The 24356-nt window shown below is 38.3% G+C and overlaps 1 pseudogene; it reads left to right on the top strand.

Moving 5' to 3' along the window:
• Window positions 1–18005: 18005 nt before the first annotated feature.
• Window positions 18006–21255, top strand: LOC147459107 (uncharacterized; annotated as a pseudogene).
• The last annotated feature ends 3101 nt before the right edge of the window (window positions 21256–24356 follow it).

Below are 24356 nucleotides of genomic sequence, written 5' to 3'. Positions count from 1 at the left end.
TGGGACTTTTGTGAAAGGCTTTGTGGAAGTCAACAAAGCTACAATAAATCTTCATCTTGTTGGAGTGGTGGAAGTATTCGGAAAAAATGTGGCTTAGCTAGCAATCAACCATTTTGAAGTTAAAATTCATGTTGAGAGGAAGATGAAAATGAAAAATCCCGCCTATATTTTGAAGAACATAGTGCTAAATTGGTGCTTTAATTTTCAAAATTACCTCTTTGAAATTGGATAAAAAGAAATTGTATATGGTTGCCAAAATTCTTTTTCGCTAACACTTAGTGTTGAAGTTCCTCTTCAACAAGGTACAAGATCTCATACTCTTCTCGATTTCTTCACAAGGCAAAATGCTAGAGAGAGACCCCTATGCACATATTTAAACGCCCTTGGTCTCCCCAAGAGTAGTTACATAAAAAGCAAGACATCCAAAAGCTAAAAGGCTAAAATTTGGCCCCCAAAAGCAATCAACACACATCAAGGAATTTCTTATAGTAGTCAACAAAAAATCTGGGCATGCCTATGTAGTCCACCACAGTAGCATATATACACACATCTAGTCTTCTTTTTATCTTTTGGGGTTTTAGTCCCCCTCAGCTAGCTATGTAAGTTAGTTTGGGTTAGGATTTTAATAGTAATCCCCTTAGCAAGCTCTTCTTATGTTTTGGGGATTTACGCCCCCTCGACTAGCTCAATAAGTTAGTTAAGGTTATGATTTTAATACTAATCCACTTTGTCTTCAGCTCCTAGCTATGATATGGTCAAGGTTAGGATATTATTCAAACCTATCTTTAGTGGTTGTCACGTCAACAATTTTTAACATAACCCTCTCTTAAAAGAAGAGTAATCGTCCACTTTTGGATTTGCAAAACTCGATCAAGTTAGCTCAAAAATATGAGGGTCACTTAGTATTAGTATTTTGTATTGGAGCTCTAACATTCCGGTATAGCAAAGGTAGCCATTACACATAGATCATGGCTATGGCACAAACAAGACCATTTTGTCATAATCAATGATGTTAGAATTACAAAACATATATGCATTACAATATAAAGGCAAAAAGAAACTACTAGTTTAAGAGACAATGCACAAATTTGAAAGAGGTGCATATATGTGGACTTGATCAAGTCCACATATATGCACCTCTTTCAAATTTGTGCATTGTCTCTTAAACTAGTAGTTTCTTTTTGCCTTTATATTGTAATGCATATATGTTTTGTAATTCTAACATCATTGATTATGACACAATGGTCTTGTTTGTGCCATAGCCATATTTCTTTCATAGGCCTATATAGATCAAAGTCTACAACCAAATTATGGCTATGTTGTAGTAAGAGACCAACATATTGGACTCCAATCACCATCAACTCCACCTTGCAGGTGGGCTGGGTGGGCTAAGAACTTGGTGGACCTCGAGAAGTCTACCTAAGCCGCCACCACCTCTAGGTCTATTGTGTAGCTCACATCTAGCCCTATGACACTAAAGTGGAAATATCTAAGATATATGCAATGGTGAGGTAACAAAAGTGGAGGCATGGGATTCATTAAGAAGCACAAAAATATTAGAGGCAGCCAGTAGTATGTTTGTGTCCTTATGGAGGAGTTTACATTAACCCAAAGGCTCCATGTCACAAGGTCGTGAAAGTTTTGTTTTAAGGTTGGCTCTTGTGTTAGTGGCCTCTATGTAATCTTTTTTGATAATGTATTGGTTATTGGTAAATTTTCCTATACTATGGTATTCTACAGTTTTCCCCACAATCCACTTCATTTTCTTCACTTGTATACCATGATTTATCATCCATTTTTTTGTAAGTATTAGTTGTTGTGATGCAAGATATATATCAATGTGTAGCTTTGATGAAAATACAATAATGGAAAAAAGCTCAAAAAATAGTTCCAATTGCAAAAGCACGAAAAAAAAACCTCACAAATAGAATACACTCAAACCTTACTAGTCCAAGAAAGGAACAACTCTTTGAAGAGAAATCATTTCAAAACTCTATCGAGGTAAGGAGTACAAATAGTATCTTGCCATTTTTTAATGCAATGACAAAGCCCAACACTTTGACAAAGCTTCTTTCAAAGATAGTGAAAATCAAACAAGTGTTGGAAATACCAAAGGTGTACAATGGTAGCATGATGTTTGAGTTTCCACCGACCTTAGGAAAGGTCCATCCAATGGATGCTATGGAACATAATTATGATCCACACCATTGGACCAAACTGTAAACCTCAAATATTGCATTTTCTGGAGTGTGTCACAAAAGTCAGTGTGCAAGTGCTCTAAAATGTCTCAATGAAAGTTGTCCCAAATTGGTTAATTTTGCAAAGTCAAGCACAACGCATGTCAATGGCAACATGCTAAATTACCTTGCATGGGCGAGTTTTGCAACGAACTTGGTGGCAAGCTTACTTGCCACTATTGCAATCAATTGCCCATTTGTTTGGGTAGATATGATTGCTTCGTATATTATGTCATGCCAAGGGATGAGAGCATGAGCATATTAATGGTACATCAAGGAAACTCACAAACATGACATGCAGGATGGGTCGTCAAAAGGGCTCACCGATAAAACCAAAGAAATGTTTGCACGAGTTCCCAATGTGGATAGACATGTAGACACAAGAAAGGTAAAAATGTGTGTGGAAAAGGAAATTGTGACGACAGCTTTGATGCAAGAGGGGGGCTCTAGCCATGTACTTGGTGAGCAAGAATTTCTAAATGTTGCTGAGGCAATGGGTCCCTTGGTGGAGGAAAATTGGTGAGGATTCTTTCATGTTTCTCTTGTTTGGACATAATATTTCAAAGTAATTTAACTTTGAAGTACAAGTTTCAAAGGTCCGTGGCTGCAACTAGGAATGGGCGAACAAAGGAGAGCTTTAGTGTGGACTCCTTGCTTGCGGCTAAAAAGAGATTGCACATATGATTTTTTCCACAAAAGCAGGTTTCCCAGGCAAGGAGCGGAAGGGGAGCATTGTTTTGTGTTCAAGATATCTATAGTTGGTCATGCATCTAGATTGGATTTGGTTAATTAAATGCAATGAAAAGTGGACCTCGAGATCTTCGGCACTCTTGGGTGCAGTTTGACCACACTCACCGAGTGGCGGATTGGGTGACCATGGCATTCCACATTTACGATCCGGGGCTTGTTGTCTTAGGAACATAATTCAAAATTTTGGCATATCTTAAGAAATAACCAGCAACGTGTTTACTAATGTGCTTGTCTTATGTTGCAGCATGCAAAATCTCCTCACTATTGCATCATGTGAGATGAAAGAGGAAGACATGGAAGCACAAATTCTTTTCTGGCAGTGCCTAGATGAAGTTGTGGAGGTTCATGGATGTGAGAGAGTGGATTTCCACGGATTCATGGTGCACGAAGCTCAAGCCAACTGGAATGTAGTTCGCACAATGCTCAGTGGTGGCAAAGACAATGTTCTACAACATCGAGAGCAATCTTTCCTTTTTCATTGGAAACAAATCATGGTGGCACACACCACAAAGTACATTGCCTCTTTATCTCAATAAACTCACAAAGACATGTGCAAAAAGTGGCATCTAGTCCCCCTCTAAAGAGGCAGATTTAGTGGAGTCTTGTCTACTTTGACAATGGTGGCGAAATGAAAATTGCATGGATAAAAACATCCCTGCAATGGACTCTTGGTTGAGCTGGTGGGAGATGTGTATTGCACATTGGGGGAGCATCATGTCAGAAATAGAGAGAAGTGATGATGGGAAAAACACTCCAAGAACCAACTTGACCGAGAGCAATCATGGTAGCTAGCTTGCAGGCGAAGGCTTCAAAAGAAAAATATCATTGTATGAATCTTCAGATATGGCAAATGCAATACTACAAAGCATGAAGGCAATTTCCTCAAGGTAAAAATATTGGAAAGGGTCCTTCCCTAGAGAGGCACATCAATAATGTTAATTTTGTGGTTGTCTACATATGTAATATCTATTTATGTCTACTATAACTATCCACAAAATGTAATACATATGTAATTTTGTGGTTGTCTACATATGTAATATCTATTTATGTCTACTATCCACAAAATGGAGCCTCTGTATCACTATGGTTAAAGGTATAAATGCTATGTGTTAAAAATAAAGAGACACTGATTAGTTTTTAGCTATCAATAGTATACATTTTTGTCTATGTATCCATCCCTCATTTTATATATCTATCTATTTTTGGGGATAGTCCGTACAACATTAGAAAATATAGAAAAACAACCCTTTGACGGGATTCTTTTTTGGCGAGCATTTTTTGACGAATGTTTTTTTGGAATCCGACGAGCATATTCCAAAAAGATTCTTTCTTCTCTTCTCAACCTTATGATCTCTCTCTCTCTCTCTCTCTCTCTCTCTCTCTCTCTCTCTCTCTCTCTCTCTCTCTCTCTCTCTCATATTTTTTTCCTTGGTAAACACACCTCGATCCCACATCGTTGTCACCGTCACTTTTCCTCTTTTTTTATCTCCCTTGATCCTCTCTCTCTCTCTCTCTCTCTCTCTCTCTCTCTCTCTCTCTCTCTCTCTCTCTCTCTCTCTCTCTCTCTCAATTTTTTTCCTTAGTAAACACACATCGATCCCACATCATCGTCATCATCACTTTTGCTCCTTTTTCCTCTCCCTTGACCCTCTCTCTCTATATAATCCCTCTCTCTATCTTCTATCTCTCTCCTTCTCTCTCTATCCCCTAACATGTCCACCTCTCTCTCTCTCTCTCTCTCTCTCTCTCTCTCTCTCTCTCTCTCTCTCTCTCTCTCTCAAGGAGAAGTATACACCTAAATCAATTAACATCAAGATTATTTCTAACAAAAAGAGAGATTAAATTTGTACAATTCATCCCCCCAAAGGTCCAACTCCTACCCAATCTATATCAACTTCTCCAGCTACAATACATAACAAAAAATGTGTAACAAAATTGTACAATCTTGAGCTTCACTCTAAGTTTGGACATGTGTGTTCACGGCTGAGAGCATTGTAGACATGTACTTAGCACGGGTTGATGCATGAACATGTTTTCATTTTGGCTCAATCCAAGAACTAATAAGAAAATGAAGTACAAGTGCTTGCAAACCAAATAATATTTTCTCTTGGCATCCCTATCGGTGAAAGCAGAGCATGTGCAATAGGGCTCATCCTTAATGTGCACCTCATACACCCCCACATGTCCATCTACTGTGTGATGCTAGCTCAACCTTGAAAAACTTCATGTGCTTTGTTTACAATGCATTTATCTTCAATACCTTAGCCTTTAAACAAGAGCGAGACCAATTTTCTTAGTTGCCTCCTCGAAAATGGAAGTTCAAAATTTGACTCTTATGCCATTTCTTAGTATTGAACCACTACTACTTGCTTTTGGTGAAGCGGAAGAGGAATCACCTCCACCCCTAGGAGGAGTTCTCATGGTTGTTGCACTCTCTCGATCTCTTCCAATTGTCTCCACTTAAAATCATCCTTCAAGTAGTACCTCAACTTCTTCATCTGTGAGATTTATTCCTAGATCAACCGGCCAAGTTGTTGGAGGAGGAGCTAGACTTGGTTCTATATTATGATCCACCACATGCAATGAATAACATTTCTGGGACAATACCAAAACTATTGTCTGAGTAGCCCATTTGGATGTTTTCTATACCCCTCAAAGGATGGTGCAGGAGTCCTTTACTACATGCCACAATATTTTGTCGACATCTTTTTCCACTATTGAGGTGCCACTGCATGTCACACGACTACCGATAGAGGTTCTTCTTATTTCCCACATAGCTTCATTGACATTTTCATTCCAAAACAAAAAACTTTGTCTTCTCTTTGGAATTCTCACTCCCATCTACTACCCCTGAATCTTCAGTAAAAATGATCTTCCTTGGCCTTCTGTGTGTTCTCCGGTCTTGTGTTTTTGCATTGTACTCTGGCCTATGTGTCAATTCATCCTCAACACACAATCGACAGCCCTCTCTTTTGCTGACAAACAGTTTCTTTGTCTCCTTCAAGTGAGGTACGATCCTTATACATGGGTGTTCCAAATGTGGCCTCGTTTACTACCTTATCACTTGTGTTGGACTAGAGGAAAATAGCAAAGAAGGTGTCAATCATGTGACTCTGAGAGCTCATGGCTTAATCAATAACAAACAACTATGCATGTTTTTGATAGTATATCAACTCAACATGCATATAACTAGTGAGAAAGCTACGTGTTGTACAATTAGCCCATAATTTATGGGGGGGAAATATTGGCCCACTAGTGTCCAATTTTACCCTTGTAAGATAGACAAAGCTTTGATGGTAGGATTGTCCATGTTAAAATTTACGATTGGCTTTAGAATTGTAAGCAATAGTGACAACAAGTTTGATACCCAACCTAGAGAGGAATTTCCTACCTCGATCCTTAGCATCCAACTCACCCTTTTCCACTATTATTTTCCCAACATAGCCATAATGGAAAATTACATCTTCCAAGAAAGACTTATAACATAATGCTTCTGTAGTCTTTCCTTACAATGCATGACCTTCCACCTGATTAAGTATTTTCTTGTAAGAACTATGTATCTCATTTTCATAATCCCAAAGGCATAGTTACAAATCTACTACCCATTTGTAATGCATGGCTAATGGGTAAGTAGTGTGCTTATCATCATGATGCCTTACTCATAGATCACTAGTATGCTCATTCTAGTCTTGAAGTTGATAAGAAAAATGGAAATAAGTCATTTGATCTGTGGTTCATTATGCATTAAATAGACTGGTGGGTAGAACCTATCAATCTCATCTTCTTTTATCGGCAATGCATACGTTAAGACACAAAATTTCAACATATTTTTAATATAGTACTATACAATGTCATTCTTTGCTATCATCTTTGTGGTGATCCTAACCGAATGGAACAGCCTCTTGAGGGTTTGTTCTTGATCCTACACTTTGATTCTCATCACATTGCCTTAACTACTTGATGCATTTTTTCAGCAATTTATAGCTTGAGGAGTGTTGGGCCTTCATTTCATCCTTCATTACCTTCATGCACTTATATGCCAGTTGGCTCCCTAATAGGACATCTAATTAAATCTCAAAAAATTATGTACTCATTGCAAAAAGCCTTTTGATTTGGGGGCTCCCCTATTCATTTGCATTTCTCTTGCTCATGATATTTTTGTGCCTTTCACGTTGCCATCGCTCTCTAGGATCCAAGATAAAGCATTTTGATCTCTTCAAATCTGAGTAAGCATCATCGTCACCTAGAAAGCCCTGGATATGGGGTTTCTTTTCTTGCCTTAGCTTCTTATTCAGACAGACTTAGAGATTGTGTTGAAAAAAGAAGTCAGACTAGAGTCTGAATCTTTCTCTACATGAATGGTTTTCCCCTTCATTTCTACATATAAACACCAATTGATTCTAAGTTTGATCAATTTGTTGATTGTCTCAGTCTAGGTATCCAAAATTTGATGAGAATGATTATCTCAAGTTTGATTAGGTTGCTCCTTGCATTGATTTGGGGTTTGTTCAGCCTAGCCACTTGAGTGTGTTTGTTCTAGAGCATCATCATCATTTTTGTTTGACTTTGAGAACAAATTTGGGTAAATTTATGTAGTTTCATCATCCTTATCCTCTTATTTATCTTCATCAGACACATTTGTCTAGATGGCTTGGCCTGCTTGCAAGTGTTGAATCAATGCTATTTGGCCAAGGAATTTTTGTATCTAGAAGTAGAGTCTTCTAGATCATACTTTAGATTCTCAATTAGACTTCTTAACTCCTCTAGGTTTGAATTGATATCTCCCTCATTATCAATTATATATACCAGATATCGGTAGGTATACTTGTGTAGGATGGCTTTCTTCATAGCATTGTTTGCTGCCTTCATATTGTTGGTTGTTGATTGCTTCTCTTTAAGGGTTAATTTGAACTCAACAATGCTCTTTTTTACTATTGCATATTAGATTCTTATTTTCATTAGTGGCTAGATTAGAGTTGATTGCTTTCAAGTCTACATAGTTTCCTTTATCCCGAGGATTTTCTACTTTGTACTACTCCCCATCCCCTTGTTCTTCCTGAATACAAGTTTGGAGCTTGAGGACTTGATACTTCTAATTATCTATTTGGTTGATCTCTTGTGCCACCTGGTCCTTTAGCTGGACCAATTTATCAATTCCCAATTGCCTTGGGCTTTAATCATCTTTAAACAGTCTTAATTATGATATTCTACCTATTTGGATAGCGGCTATATAGCCAACAGTTATGTACTAGTCCACATCCTTGTTATCACTAACAAATTTCATATTAAGTATAGAATATGATAAGGCTAGTTAGCTTGAAATATCCAACTATAGTTTTCTCACTAGTGGTTGTTTCTTGGGGGGGGGGGGGTTCACTTGATAATTATGTGACTATCACTTGAGTGCAGCAAAAGGGGTTATTTTTCTTTTTTTCTCACATTTTCACATACGAAAGGGTACCCTAAAATTTAATTGGGAAATAAGTTTATAGATTGAATAGGAAAAGGGTGTACTTTATTTGTCAAAAAATTACAGATAAGGATTTTAATAAATAGTCAATGAACGCATGCAATATACTCAATTTATACATAGTGACCTCCCCTAGGCTTCTTTTGGTAATGCTTGTAGCCTATCATGTAGTTATTTAACAACAATTGAGTGGTTGTGATAGCTTGTATTGTACTAATTTTGGTTGTGCTTGTTCAGGTTGCTATGTTGCTTTGATATGGTCTGGCTTGCTTGGTTGTTTATATTGTTAAATGGTTTTTTTGGGGTACTACATAGTGGGGATACTATGGTAGGTGACTGGTGATCTGCTTGCTAGCTCAACTATCCCTATGGCCCTCTTGCCTTCATATGTTTAAGACGGTTTCTTTACCTTATATGTCCCATAACTTCTAGTCAGTGGTTATTCTCTCTTTCTTAGTGATTGGGTTGGATGAGCGTGCTTAGTTAGTTTCCAGACCATCTTTTAGAATGAGCTAGATATTCCAAGTTGGAGATTTAGAGTTAGATGTCAAATTAGATGGAGAATCAATTTCAGACTTTAGACAAATACAAAAATTAGATATAGGCTGAAATGAAAGTACAAAATCAGATACTAGACACAAGAACTAGAGCTGGTATCTTCAAATAATGAAGGAAAGCACAATTAGCACCAAGTTCTGATTACAATAGAGATGGATAAAAATCAGGGCAATATCTCAACAAGTACATTGATTTAAGACTAACTAGTGATGCAAAGACTCACAATAGATCCCATAATGGCCAACGCTCAAAATGAAGTAGCAGGTCAATTTAAAGGTACACAAACAATTGGGTTTTGATTGGTTGTACATTGTTATAGTTACTGTGATAATGATAGCTGGTATATGTTAGATCCAACTATGTAATTGGACTATATACAAGCTCCTTCTCACTCCATGTCTAGCATCATAGAGAGTTTGTAGGATGGTCTCAGCCTGACAAGCTTAAGAGATTTCCTCTGTGTGCCTATCGTATCATCTGTGTCCTCGATTGACATTATGTTGATCTAGGTAGTGTTTGCATGCACTTCATGGGTGTGTGAGACTTCCCGTCCAACAGTGATGGTAAAGGGGAGTCAGAAAAGGGAAACATGAATGTACCATCACACTATCGGAAATTCACCATCCAGGACAGAAAAATCATAATGACACCACCAGTCAGGGAAAGAGCCAACCAGGAATCTTACGATGGGCCTGAAAATGCAAAAAAGGATAGACCTCGCGGAACCTGGTGAGCAACCTCAGTCGGTCTATATAGCAATCGATTTAGAGACTGAAGAGGAAGAACGGCTAGCACAACTTCTCAAGAAGTATAAAGATGTGTTTGCATGGTCCTATAAAGCCGATGGCACATTGACAAAAATGTACATAGTATAGGTAGCTAAACTAACCAGTGTCTTTGTTTATAAACTATAGCATTTATAACTCCAACCATAGTGATACATAGATTCCATTTTATGGATACTTATAGTAGAGATAGATAGATATTACATATGCAGATAATCACATAGTTAACATTATCGAGATGTTTGCAGTATATCTAAGAAGGTGTTTCTCCTCTAAATCTAAGAGCTCATGGCTTAATCAATAACAAACACATATGCATGTTTTGAACAATACATCAACTCAACATACATATAACTAGTGAGTATTTTATGTGTTGTACAATTAGCCCATAGGTCATGTGACAATAATCTTGGCCCACTAGAGTCCAATCTTATAAGACATAGACAAATCTTTGACGGTAGGAGAATTTCCATGTTAAAATTTACGATTTGCTTCAAGATTGTAAGCAATAGTAAGAGCAAGTTTGATACACAACCTAGAGAGGAATTTCCTAGCTCCTTAGCATCCAGCTTACCCTTGTTTACTGTCATTTACCCTTGTTTACTGTTATTTCCCAACACACCCAAAATGGGAAATTACATATTTCAAGAAAGACCTACATAATGTTTCTGTAGTATTTCCTCTTAATGCATGATTGGATCTTCTCTTACAAGAACTATGTATCTCACTTTTCATAATCCCATAGGCATAGTTACCAAATCTACTACCCATTGTAATGCATTGCCAATAGATAAGTAGTGTGCTTCCCATCACAATGCCTTACCCATAGAGCATTGGTATGCTCATTATAGTCTCAAAGCTAATCAAAAAGCTGGACATATATCACTTTATCTCTGCAAGTACATTATACATTGGGTAGCCTGGTGGGTGGAGCTTGTGAAACTCAACTTCTTTTATCGACAATGCATACTTAAGACGAGGGACTCTGGCACTTTTTTATATAGCACATTGCAATATCATTCTTTGCCATCATCATCTTTGTGGTGATCTTGACCAGAGAAGACCGCTTCTTGAGGGTTTGTTCTTTCTCCTACACTATCATTCTTGTCACATTTCCTTTGCTACTTGATACATCCAAACTAAAGTTTTCATTAATGTAGGGATACCCAAGAAGTTCAAATTTTCATGAGACACAAACCATATGGTGTGGAAGTTAATATAGTGCTATAGGACTCCTAGAGCAAAGTTAGCATAAATTAAGGGCTATTCAAGAAGTCTAAATTTGCACAAAGTGCACATCTTCATGTGCCCTCAACATCATCTTGGTTAGAGAAACAAGTTGAAAATTTGAGGAAAATTTCTCATAAGTAGGAAAGAATATCACTTGTCAAACCCAAGGTCTCTATATAGTACCACTCACATACCCCACAAAACAATCCCAATAGCCAAATACAATTCCCAACGGTTATATTTTTCTTGGAAATTATGCCCATGCAAATCAGTATCTTGGGATGTGCAAACCTATATAAAGGGAAGAACCCCTCATATTTCATTTTTTTTCAACCTCCTACATTTGACCCAATCCCTCTACCTTTATGTACCTTCCTAGGGCCAAAGTACAAACAAAAATTTAGTGAAAATTTTCACCACAATCTTAGCAATTTTCATTGAAAAGCATCCCAAAATCCTATTTTTGCCACATTTTCATCCCACAAGAGGATACCACCTAGACACCATCAAGTAGTGCACCATCAATTGAGACCTATGTGCTCCTGTTTTATCCTTATCATGAGAGGTAAGGAGGTCTGTAAAGTTTTTCTATATTTTATGGTTTTTACCAGCCACTTTTTTGTTGTCAAAATTCTCTTTGGAGCCTTATAGGGATTGATATCACTGAAAATGCATGCTACCTTATGAACTCCATTGATGGGGCCCATGGAATGGCAAGGCTATGAGTTTCATTTGCTCATGCTACTTCACCATAGTTTTTTATAAGCCTTGGCTTGATATTAAATTTTTTTTGGCAATGTATACCTATTTCAAAGCTCATGAACTTGATGGAATTTCTAAAGTTAATGTATTGTTAGTGATGTGTTTGAATGAAGATTGTAATGTTATTAAAATATTTTTGTTTCACTTTTTACCTCCTTGTACATCCCACCTCTAAGTAGAGTCCTTGTCTTGTGGATGGAGAGTCGTTTCACCAATGCAAAGTTGATAGTTGAATAAATCTACTACATCTACTACAGCCCTACTAGGGACATTAAGATAATCAAATTTCTAGTTGAAAGAATGTGTATTTTTATACACATTGAAAGATAATAAAGTATTGAAAATTTTTTTCGCATTGTTCCTTTGAAAAAAATTTCCTATGGATAAGGTAAAAAATATTGTCGACTACATGCTTAAGGTGAAAAGTTCACTTGCTAGCCATCAACATATTGGAGAGTGCGTTTTATTTGCGAGCTTTCAATTTCGAGCCTTTGCAATCAAACCCAATTTTGCGAGCTTTTTGATTTTAGATTTAGAGCCTTTTCTAACGACACAAAAAATTAATCCAAAACAAAGACATCAGAATATTATACACGACAAAAAAGATCTATAATCTCACAAAAAATTGGCTTAAGATTTTGAGTCTCTTTTAACGATACACACCAAAAACATGTACAAGATTCCAAAAGCCCTAATTTTGAGCTTGTACAATTGTCTAGATAGATACCACAAAGCATGCTTCTCTTACTAAAAGGAATTAAAATAAAGTCTCATATGTCTAGAAAATTGCACCTGTCCTACCTTAATGTGTACATCATAACAACTCTCTGTCAATATTCGAAAAACTATGTGTTGTTCACTTTCTAATTTCTCATCCAAGAACGTTACAACCATGCTTGCAGCTGACTCCAATCTCTTTTGCGCTTCTTTGGAAATACCATGTCTCCACTTACGCTTCCTGCTACTACTGGAGCCTCCTTGTGTAAGAGTAGCATTTGTATTGTTCATGCGTCATAGTGGTGTTGCAAAATCTGCAAATTGAAATCCACTTTGTACCAAGCTGTCACTCTCTTCCTTTGATAAATTGGTTCCAATATTCACTTGCCAGAAAGTAGGAACGACAGGTGAGAATTTAACTTGCCTCTGTACTTTTTGTGTGTGGCCTACTTCATAATTGCAGAACCATATCCACTGTGCAATTGTCTTGTCTTTAAAAGTTCTCTCAGACCAAAAACAAGGAGCAACCATTCCCACATTATGGCTTTGTAATTTGTTACCACAAATTTTCTTCCCTACCATTCCAAAACATTTCCTCATGCAATTGGCTTGCATCCTTCGTAAAGCCCACTCTTCGCGGGCAACTTGGACCTCTTGAATACACCTTGCTAAATTCTCCCCAGGCTGCACTGGAATGCTATCTCCTACTTCACTATCAGTGACAACATATACTTCTTCATTATCCTCTCTATCAAAATGTATACTCCGTGGTCTCCCTTTGGTTTTTCGTTGTCTTGCTTCCATTACATATCCAAGTTTATGTGAGCTTGTACCGACTGCACATGTTTTCTTCTTCCGTTGTACTGTCTCTTTGTCACCTTCCATCACAGGCTCCTCATACAAAGGACTACCAGCAACCAAGACTTTTAATGTACTCGTAAAATGATTTGGATTTGGAGATTCTCTGCGTTTGGAACTGGCCATCATTGCTTCTATGGAAGGGCCCGTTTCGATGTATCTGCCTGTGGTGTATCCCAATCTTTTTGCACATTGAATATATGCATTCAAAACATCACTGACACATGCATAAAGTGAGATTTTACGTTTACCACCTTCACCTGCCAGCCAACTAGCATGGATGCTCTCTGACAAGTTTATACTTGGAATTTGAGCTCTCTCCCATGGACTCTTACTAACCTATAAATACAAAACAATTAAAAGCATATAAATGTAAATCTCTATTTTCAAGTATTTAAAAAGAACCAAAAAATGATTGATATACCATTGTCTCAGCGCTTCCCCAATGGGCAATCCGTTGCTCCCACCAATTAAACCATCTCTCTAAAGCCTTTTTATTATCCCCTATCACATATTTCACCCACCATTCTCGTATTGTGGAAGCTATACGAGAAGCCTCATTTGTAGTCTTTGCTAAGCGCCATGCTTCACACATTTCAATGTGATGCATTTGTCTATCTGTAGCGACATGTTTTTTTGTATGCTTGTGTAGACTCTGCTCCCAATGGAAAATACATGAGCGCTCCCTTCCCTCCATTACATTATGCCATCCACCATTGTATACAACTCGTATTGCCAGCCAATTAGCCCCAGCTTCATCAGACATAACTCCAACAAAGTTTGCTGGTTCATGCCCACACCTCTCCATAACTGTGTTTAAATTTCTCCAAAACAAGATTTGTGTTTCTTCGTCTTCTTCTTTACATTCACATATTGCAATGCTCGCATGTTGTACACATAGAACAAATAAGTAATAACATGTGTCTTATATCAAACATGCTATCTAACATATTTTTATAAATTCACTTACCCAAGATCATAAACAGAGCATGACATAGTTGCCCATCCTTCAATTTGATGAGTATGATCAAAGTGCACCCAAGCACTACTCAAATCTCCTGTCCCTCCTCGCCTCATTCTATTGACTAGTTCAACTCCAGAAGCAGGTCCTTTTGTGGACATTTTGAATACATAACATTTGTCATTAGGTCCACCTTGGCCTGGAAAACGACTTCCATGAAAGAATGGAAAAACACACCGTTTCTGTAGCAATAGTATAGTGTCGTATCCATCACCAACAACCTGACCCTGTTTAGCTTTCTCATTTGACAAAATACTTTTGAATCCCCTATTTTGAACAAGGGGCATCACTTCCTCAAGAAAATGGTTAAGCTCTACATCAGTGGCTTCTAAATCATCTTCTTTAGTCAATGATTGAAATAGCATTTGACGAGCAACTAACATTTGTACTTTTCTAGGACCCCCCTTCTCAATCTTTTAACAAGATTGCACACTTTTTCAAGAGCTGCCCTTCTAGTACCTGGCTGTACATTGTGGTCATGCACTCCCAGATGGATCACCAAATGTGTTATTGTTGTTTCCTTTGGCATCACATAATAGATCATACACTTGCAAACATTTGAACAAGTGACCAGTCTGTCACAATAGTGGCAGGTTATTTTAGATTTACCTTCGCTAGCAGGATAGCCCATGTTGATTTGTCTGTCCAGATGTCCATGAAAGAAGGCGTCATTGTATTTCCTTTCACCAAGGTAAAAAGGGCATGTCACTCTGCAACATTGAAGGCTTCCAAGACAATAACTCAAACGCACAGTGCAATCTATGGCCATGTTGGTCGATGCTGGGCAAGACCAAAGGTGACCTTCGTACTTCTGCTCCATACCGAGCATCCTTTTATTGTTGTGAATTGGAGGAAGCTCGAAACAAACATTGCCATTATAAAAATTTGGGAGCTCGTCAACCTTTTTGGGAGTTCCACAAATCTCTAAAAGTTTAGATAACCTGCACGATTTACCTTTGTCTTTCATCCATGAAATGATGGATATATCCTTTGAATACTCCTGCATTGTATGCTCCACCCCATCTTAAGAGCTTTAAAATTAAAATGGACATAGTATAGTATATATAGAATATATGGTATTTAAGTATATAGTATATATAGTTACATTACATTATACCACTACCAGTACCGGGCCAGTCCAGTCCAGTCCAGTAGCAGTACAGTACCAGTCCAGTCCAGTACCAATCAAGCCCAATCTAGTAGCAGTCCAGTCTAGTCGAGCAGTCCAGTACAATACCAGTCCAGTCTAGTACCAGTCAAGTCCAGTCCAGTACCAGTCAAGTCCAATCCAGTACTAGTCCACCCAGTACAGTCAAGTCCAGTCCAGTCCAATATCAGTGTAGTCCAGTACCAATGAAGTCCAATCTAGTAGTAGTCCGGTCCAATCTAGTCCAGTACTAGACCAATCGAGTACTAGTCCACCCAGTACCAGTCCCAGTCAAGTACCAATCCAGTCCGATCCAGTAGTTGTACTGTATCATTCAAGTTCAGTTCAGTACCAGTATCAGTCCAATCCAGTACTAGTCCAGTCCAGTATCAGTGAAGTCTAAACCAGTACAGTACCAGTACCAGCTCCAGTTCCAGTCATGTACTAATACTAATATAGTCCAGTACTAGTACCAGTACAGGATAAGTCCAGTCCAAGATAAGTACCAGTCTACGATAAGTCTAGTCCAGTATCAGTACCAGTCCAGTACAGGATAATCCAGGATAAGTTCAGTCCAATACCAGTCCAGTCCAGTATTACTCCAGTCTAGTCGAGGATCAGTTCAGTCCAATACCAGTCCAGTCCAGTAGCACTATAGTACGTTATATAGTATATAATGTTATACTTACAGTAAAAAGTATATAGTAAATAGAGTATATTATATATATATATATATTGTGATTATACATATATTGTACATAATACAGAGTATAGTAATGTTATATAATATTTATCATTCATTTCACCATTTTCCACAGTCTAGGACTTTATTCTAATCATTTCCGTGAAGTTTCAAATTTTGACCCGGGACACCTGTTGGGAGCTAGTTTTGAGGATGCTAAGGTCAAAATTTTGAAAAGTTTTGTATGCAGGAATTTTAGTCTTCAATACGAGGAAAAATATTGCTTCTTTAAGTTTTTTCAGATTCCTTCATTTTGATGCTTGTTTCAGCCCGTAGATTAGGGAAAAGTGAGAAAATGCTGTTTTGCTCTGTTTTTGTAGAAATTGTCAACTTGTAGGTGAATTTTCAACCAAACTGAGCTGGATATGAATTTTTTGTATCACACAACTGTCGAAGAGCTCAACAAGGCAAACAAATTCATGTGAGTTGGCCCCGGGCAAATTCTGAACCGTTTGGGAGTTACGGCTCTTTGAAAATGGCCGAGAATCGTGGACTTCAAAAAAAAAACTCAGTTGTGGCCGCTTTGCTTAAGACTAGAAAGAGGTCAAAAATAGTGAATGTCAAAGCTTAGGTTTGAAGCATTACTACTTCGGGAACCAATCGTCTACCTGCTCGAGCTAACACAGTCCAGTACCATTGCGCGCGCATCATGTTGGTGCCTCCTCTCTCTCTCTCTCTCTCTCTCTCTCTCTCTCTCTCTCTCTCTCTCTCTCTCTCTCTCTCTCTCTCTCTCTCTCTCTCGCGGATGATGGGCGGGCTCTGCGCCCCCTTTTTTTTTGCGTTGAACGGTTCTCTGCGGTCTATCTTCTTGCGATGATGACTTGCTTTCTTCAAGTTCTGATTAAAAACGATTTTGGTGTTCATAACAAATCTATCTCATAAATTGTATGCTTTAATCAGAAATTGCCAAAAAAAGGGGGGGAGGGCAGATGATGGGGGAGCTCTGCCCTCCCCCCCTTTTTTTGGCAATTTCTGATTAAAGCATACAATTTATCAGATAGATGTCATTAAATTTTGGGATTAACTCCACAAAATTAATGAAAATAGCACAAAGCTCACCAAATCTACAAAAATAGAGGGAGGCAGAGCTCCCCCATCATCCGCGCGCGTATCAGATAGATGTCATTAAATTTTGGGATTAACTCCACTAAATTAATGAAAATAGCACAAAGCTCACCAAATCTACAAAAAAAGAGGGAGGCAGAGCTTCCCCATCATCCGCGCGCGCGCGGATGATGGGGGAGCTCTGCCTCCCCCTTTTTTTGTCGATTTGGTGAGCTTTGTCAATGGTATTGTAGAAAAAATGGTTTTGCTTGAGGTTATTGAAATAAAACCTAAATTATTTGATATATATTTTTTCAATAAACACATCAAACCGCAAAAAAAAAAGGGGGAGACAGAGCAACCCCATCATCCGCGCGCGCAGATGATTGGGGAGCTCTACCTCCCCCTTTTTTTGTAGATTTGGTGAGCTTTGTCAATGGTGTTGCTGGAGATAGTCTTTTGATTAAGGTTTTTGAAATGTTTTTCCCCCATCATCTGTGTCGACAAAAAAAGGGGAGGCAGAGCTCCCCCCTCATCCGCGCGCACGCGGATGATGAGGAAGCTCTGCCTCCTCCCCCATCATCCGCACACACGCGGATTGGGGAAGCTCTGCCTCCCCCTTTTTTGCATTTTTTATGTGGTCTTATATAAACTAAAAACTATATTATATGTGTTGTGTAGATAATGGCACCAAAGAGGGATAGCAAGAAAAGAAAGCCTCCAGTCTCTCCTTTTAGCAACCGTCAAGTGCGCATGAAGCTTAGGTCCGGTTGTATACCAAAGGGAGCTATCGATCAGGAGGCATCATCACAAGTCCGACATTTGGACACTCCACCAAATAAAAAGAACATGATTCTCAAAAGGTGTGTTTTTATTGATGAAGACTCCAACAACATCGAAGATGACGTAGAGATCGCAGGTAAATTATGAGTGTATGCTATAATTTTATGTCAATACGTAGTTTATATTATAAATTTTTCAATGGTAGATTGTTAAATTTGATGGACTTTTTTTTCATTTGGAAAGTTTGGTAATTAATAACCATGTGGGAGAGTAAGAAAGGGTGAACCATTTTTTGTATACATACCATTGATAGTTGCTAGAGAAAATATTAAGTATTGTTTTTGTTTATGTTGGAGAAAAGGTCCTTAAATCTCATGTGAGAGCCCTATATAGAGTGTGCGGGTTTTTTTTTTAAATTTTGTCTCCGTACAAAGGAGACTCTGGCAAAATTTCTGTAAATTAAATACTTGACACTATCTAATCCTAATTGCATATGTTTTTGAACAATTGAATGTTTGTCACTTGTTATCTCTATGCAGAGACCAATGTTCACATTGAGATCATCATGACAATGAAGAAGATAGTGATGTTGAAGGGGATGAGGAGACTAAGCATTCCAAACACCTAGGCAAGCAAATTTCGCTTGGCTTGATGAAAGATGTTCTAAGTCAATTTTATGTAAAGAAGAAGACATTGCCTCCTCCAGTTCCATTTGTCGACTCATGGTGCATGAGGCTGTTAGGTTTGCTAAAGATGATGTAGAATGGCTCATTTCCTCATTTGATTCTGCTGGGTATTTAGAAACTATGGGGCATTTCCTTGTGTTCGTTGTTGGGGATTCTAGATCAAGAGATATCATTCCCCTGACCGCAGCGGATTTGGAGGAATGGGGACCACTTTGGCGGGAAAGAAATGCTGAGTTCGAGAGATCACTTGGTAGAGAATGGTAGGAGCTCAAAGGAAAAAAGTTTCTGGCATGGGATGGCAACCATAGGCTAAAAACATGGTGGAAGAGAATCAAAGATAGTAAGATCTTTCACCTTTTTCACTCTTTTGTTGTAAAGCTTTGTTTTTACAAATGATGATTTTTTTGTGTGTGATAGAGTACTCGGACAATAGTCAATACCATGTTAGTGTTCATTGCCAATTCCTTGAGTTGTCCAGAGCAAAAGAAGCAGAGTTGCTTCTTGCACTTGACACTTCCAATGCGTAAGTTTGCTAATTGCATATTGACTCTCATTTTTTTGCAAGCAATGCTTGTGTTCAACTCTTTGTTTTCAATTTTTCTGCAGCATTTCCAGGGCACATGTCATGCCAAACATCACTCATGAAGTTTATATGTTTCAAAGATTTGGCATGGCAAATAAAGATTCAATCCTTCAAAAATTGACACCTGATATGAGAGAATGGGCTAGGGTGGAGATGACTGTGGAGGCAAGGTATTACCATGGTGTTGCACCATGGTACAACACTCCATGTGAATTGATATCTCAACTTATGTGGAAGGTGATACCTACTCTACATGTTTGGTAATTAATGTAAAATTTTATTATGGTTTCAATACAGTGTTTTGTATTAGGATGAGTTCACTGCATTTATGTCCAAAGAAAGAGCAAAGCTAGATGCACTTGGACTAAATGATGTTGAGAAGAAGAAGAGATTGGACAACGCCACAAAGGTAGAAGAGGAACGGTTGAAAGATCGGGGCTACAAGTACTTGTCAATCGCCAATCCTCTTAATGGTGATGAGTTCTTCAAGTTGCTTTTTAGCATTAAATGGGATGAACCTGGAATGCTAAAGATCACTAGAGATAATCTCTATTGCTTGACAAGCTCTAAAATCACTCCTGAGAGGTATTGAAGCTATTAGTTTCTCATTTTTAATTGTATTCATTCCATTTTGTTTTTCTATATGATTAAGTGATATGTTGTTCTTATTGCTTGTAGAAAGAAGATAATTTTGCATCTCATGAGCCTCACTAAGTCTAAGGATCCACAATATCTTCATTTTGGTGATTACAAGCTTTTTAGAAGTTACATGAAAAAGGAGACTTATTGGGCTCACTTGCATGGGGAGGCTACACTTATGATTGAAAGGATGCAAGTAGAAGGTCCACAACTTCCTAATTCTTTTGACCTATTCTACAAGATGAGCATGAAGAATCATATTTTGCAGATAGACGTTTGACCATTGTTTTTAAAAGAATATAGACATGTTTTAATTTAAAAAAGATCAAGTTGAGTGTGATTTTTGATTATTACTATGTATGTAGGCTTTTATTTCTCTAATGGATGCGGTGAAGTCTTCCGACTCTAGTGAGAAGATGATGAAGCTTGTGTTGTCTGCTAAGAGAGTGATTTACAGGTTTGCATCTTCACTTGCACTCTTTGCAAAAAAAGAGCATTTCATTTTTTTGCCATGGTTTGGTGACAGTGGGTCATTTTGAGAATGATGAAATATCATTTTGTGTTTACAAAAAATCCTTAAATTCCCTGTGGAAGCCCGATATGGGGTGGATGGTTCTTTTGACAATACGCGTGTGTATAATGTCTATGTTGAAAAGACTTAAATCCCTTCTGGGAGCCCAAGATAGGGTTTATGGTTTATTTTGAAAAAGTATTCTCCATACAAAGGAGACTCTGACTTTTTTTTTTTTGGATACATGACATTTTATTATACCATTGCGTTTATATGCTTTTCAAAGTGGATGATGCTCTAAAAATTGTGTAGATGGGTTATGCAATGCGTTGAGGTGCAGGAATTGAATGAAGCCCCATTATTCACTAGAGAGTGGATTGATGTACATGATGAGAATACAATGTTCTCTCCCTCTTTGATTGAAAGGAATCTGACAACATGGGAAGCCAAGGTTTGTCCTTGGTGGTTAGATTATCCACTAGGAGTTATTCCAAAGAAAGAGTTTGAATTACGTAAGAGTAAGTATCTTAACACTAGTGGCTCTTTTATTTTGAGAATGTGTATGTCTTACTTTAGTACTAATTTATGTGATATTGTGCTATATGGTTGTTGAGTGAAGGGTTTCAAAATGAGAATGATGAGTACTTACAGGAGACACAAGAAGAGTCTCTCCTTCCCGTTTCTCAAGGAGTTACTCAAAACACGAGAGTGGCTCTCAAGGTACCCCACTAGCAAGCAATATACTCAAGAAGGGTAAAGGGAAAATGGAGCCTCCAAGTACATCAAGGAAATCCACTCCTTCTTCAATGCCTCCCATTGTTCCATCTACAGAGCCCGACATGTCCTCTTTGGGAACCAATATACCCCATATGGAACCCTCTTCTAATGTGCCCACTACATCCTCCTTGGTGCACACTACTTCGTTTGTTGCAGAGTCTTCACTTGGACGAGAGGCTTGGGAGAGAAGGCCGATCACACGATCTGTTGGTAAGTTTAAAAAAATTGTAAGCATATTTGTCTTCCATATTTCCTAATTCAAAGTGAAGCTCTAGGGCCTTTGTCAAGATGCCTACAACATGCTCATTTGTCCTCACATACCTAACGTTGATGTCACTAGTCAAGATCCTCTCACTGATGAAGTGATAGTGCACTTCAATATGACTTCTCCTTGAATTGAACACTAGATTATGTGCCAATTGTATGCTTCTAAGTTAGTATATGAAAATCAGTCTCTCAATGTATACACCTAGCTCTCCAAGTAGCATCTTGGACCATCTTCCCTCACATGCTATCAATACAACACCCTTGTACTCGGCCCTTGTACTAGACAAAGAAACCATAGGTTTCTTCTTGCTACTCCATGTGATAACATCACTTGCAAATGACAAGATGAACCCGTTAGTAGGTCACTGATCAGATAAACTACCATCCCAATTTGTATATGTGACCATAGAACTACACAAACCTCCATGTCAGTCTCATAAAATAGGGCATTATCCAAGGTAGCACTCACGTAGCACAATGTGTGTCTAACTACATCCAAGTATGGCTTCCCAACAAGAAGCTGCATTAACTGACTCTAAATGCCAACCGTGTAAATCAGATCTTGTTGTGAGATTGTCAAGTATATGAGGCTACCTACAATCTTCTTGTACATGGTGGAATTCTCAATCATGTCAAGTATATAAGGCTACCTACAATCTTCTTGTACATGGTGGAATTCTCGATCATGTCACCCACATCAGCTCGCACCTTCATATTTTGATCCAAGGGCATAGCAATAAGCTTAAAATCATCCATACCATACTTTGATAGCATATTCAATGCATTGCGTTTGTGACATCCATATGCCCTCTTTTATGCACATGTCAATGTCCAAGAAATAGTGCAGCTCTTCGAAGTATTTCATGTCAAAATCTTGCTTCAAGGATCTTTTTAAATGCTCAAACTTAGCCTCATTAATGGCACCACCAATCAAATCAATCACATAGATGCGTATGATCACAATACCAGCCTCATCCACATCAATCAAATGAAAGCCAGTAGTAAATAGACTTTAATCCTCTCATGGAATGCTTTAAGTGCTTGATTCATCCCAAAAAGTTATTTTCTTATCTTACATACATACTTGGGATGTCTCACATCCTCATATCCCTATGGCTGCTCCATATACACCTTTTTTTGCAAGTCACTGTGCAAAAATGCATTCTTCACATCCATTTAATGCAACACCCATCTTTTTTTTATAGCCACTCCAATAGTGGTACGGACAAGGCTACCAATCTAACCTTATACCTACTCACTATATCATATATATTGTGTTTACCTTGTAGACCCATTTACATCCAGTCATATTATTTACCTTTGGCAATGTTACTAAATATCATGCCTCATCAAAATAAGGAAATCCATCTCCTCATATCCATATCTTGATCCCATTTGGGATCTCTTAGAGCATCCTTCAAAATAAGCTCTATATTTCCTATACATCTTGCACAATCGTCACCATAAATCCACATTGGTGAGTCACATAACTATCATAGGTCAATCTCTACACAAGATTCCTTACTCTCCCATATCTATGTGATCCAAGAATGCTATCAATTGCTATATTTTTAGCTTGTATCCTTTCTACTCCTAGAGTCCTCACAAAGAGTATATTAAACTCCTTGCCATCAAGTCTTGGGTATGAGCCACTTCAAACACCATCATCATGACTTTCACTCAAGTTTGGTATCTTTGGGGCATCATTAACCTTTTCCTTACCCTTCCTTGATACATTTGATGAATTTGTAGAACTTACTCTTTCATGTAACTTACCACTCCTTGGGTTTTTAGAACTACTTGAAATAAGTGACCCGTGCGGTCCACTCAAAACCTGTGATTACACATCCACATTTTTTACAGCCACGGTGTCTTGAACATAAGCCCCAAAATCATCATGTACATCGGCATAGTAGCTCTTAACCTCCTCAAAAAAAACATCCATGCTCACCCTCACTTCATGTGTGACAGGGTTGTAACATTTATATCCATTCTACTCGAGGGAATACCCAATAAACACACAATTTGTTGCTTTTGGGTCCAACTTTTGGGTCCAAGACATGCACATCAGGCAATGGCCAAAGTGGCATGACAGGTCATCATTCTTCCTTGTTCTCAGGGAGGATTAGGGATTATAGACCCAACACGACACAACAAAGCCCTTCTTGGGAAGTTTATCGTCAGAGGACTTCTGCCAGGAGAGGAGCCCTCGAAGGAGTTCTTGCTTCAGCAGCTTAGTGCTAGGGTGCCTCAGGCTAGAGGCCCCTGGCGTCCCTCCACTAGATAGATTTTTACGAAGCGCAGAGTTGGCTTGAGCAGGAGACTAGAGGACCACTTCGCTGTGAGTCTGCTCCGATCTTGGGAGCAACTGCGGAGAGGCCTGGAGCAGCGTTAGCCTACTTGCACGGAGGAGCGCCTGAGAAAAATCCTTTTTTGGAACCCCAGCAATACATCCAAAAACTTTAAGGCATCCCAAATCAAGTTTTTTCCCAATAAACTTCTCCTCATTGTCATATTGTGTACATAATTAGTAGAAGTATTTTTCATAATGTAAATAGCTATAGAGATTACCGGATCCCAATAACAATAAAGCATATTCTTCTCATTGATCATTTCCCTTGCAATTGATGCAATGTTCCTATTCTTTTGTTCATCAACACCATGTTGCTATGGAGTATACCTACGTGAAAACTTCCTCTAAATTTGACTCATCAAAGAAATATTCTCCCCCTCCATTTGGCCACATGCACTATCCATATTTCTCTATATCTTCTTTTCAATCATAACCT

This window comes from Adiantum capillus-veneris, chromosome 4 (genome assembly GCF_014529385.1).
Source record: "Adiantum capillus-veneris isolate H3 chromosome 4, ASM1452938v2, whole genome shotgun sequence".
Taxonomy (NCBI): domain Eukaryota; kingdom Viridiplantae; phylum Streptophyta; class Polypodiopsida; order Polypodiales; family Pteridaceae; genus Adiantum; species Adiantum capillus-veneris.
The sequence above is the reverse complement of the archived record's forward strand: the minus strand, read 5'-3'. Positions and strand labels throughout refer to the sequence as shown.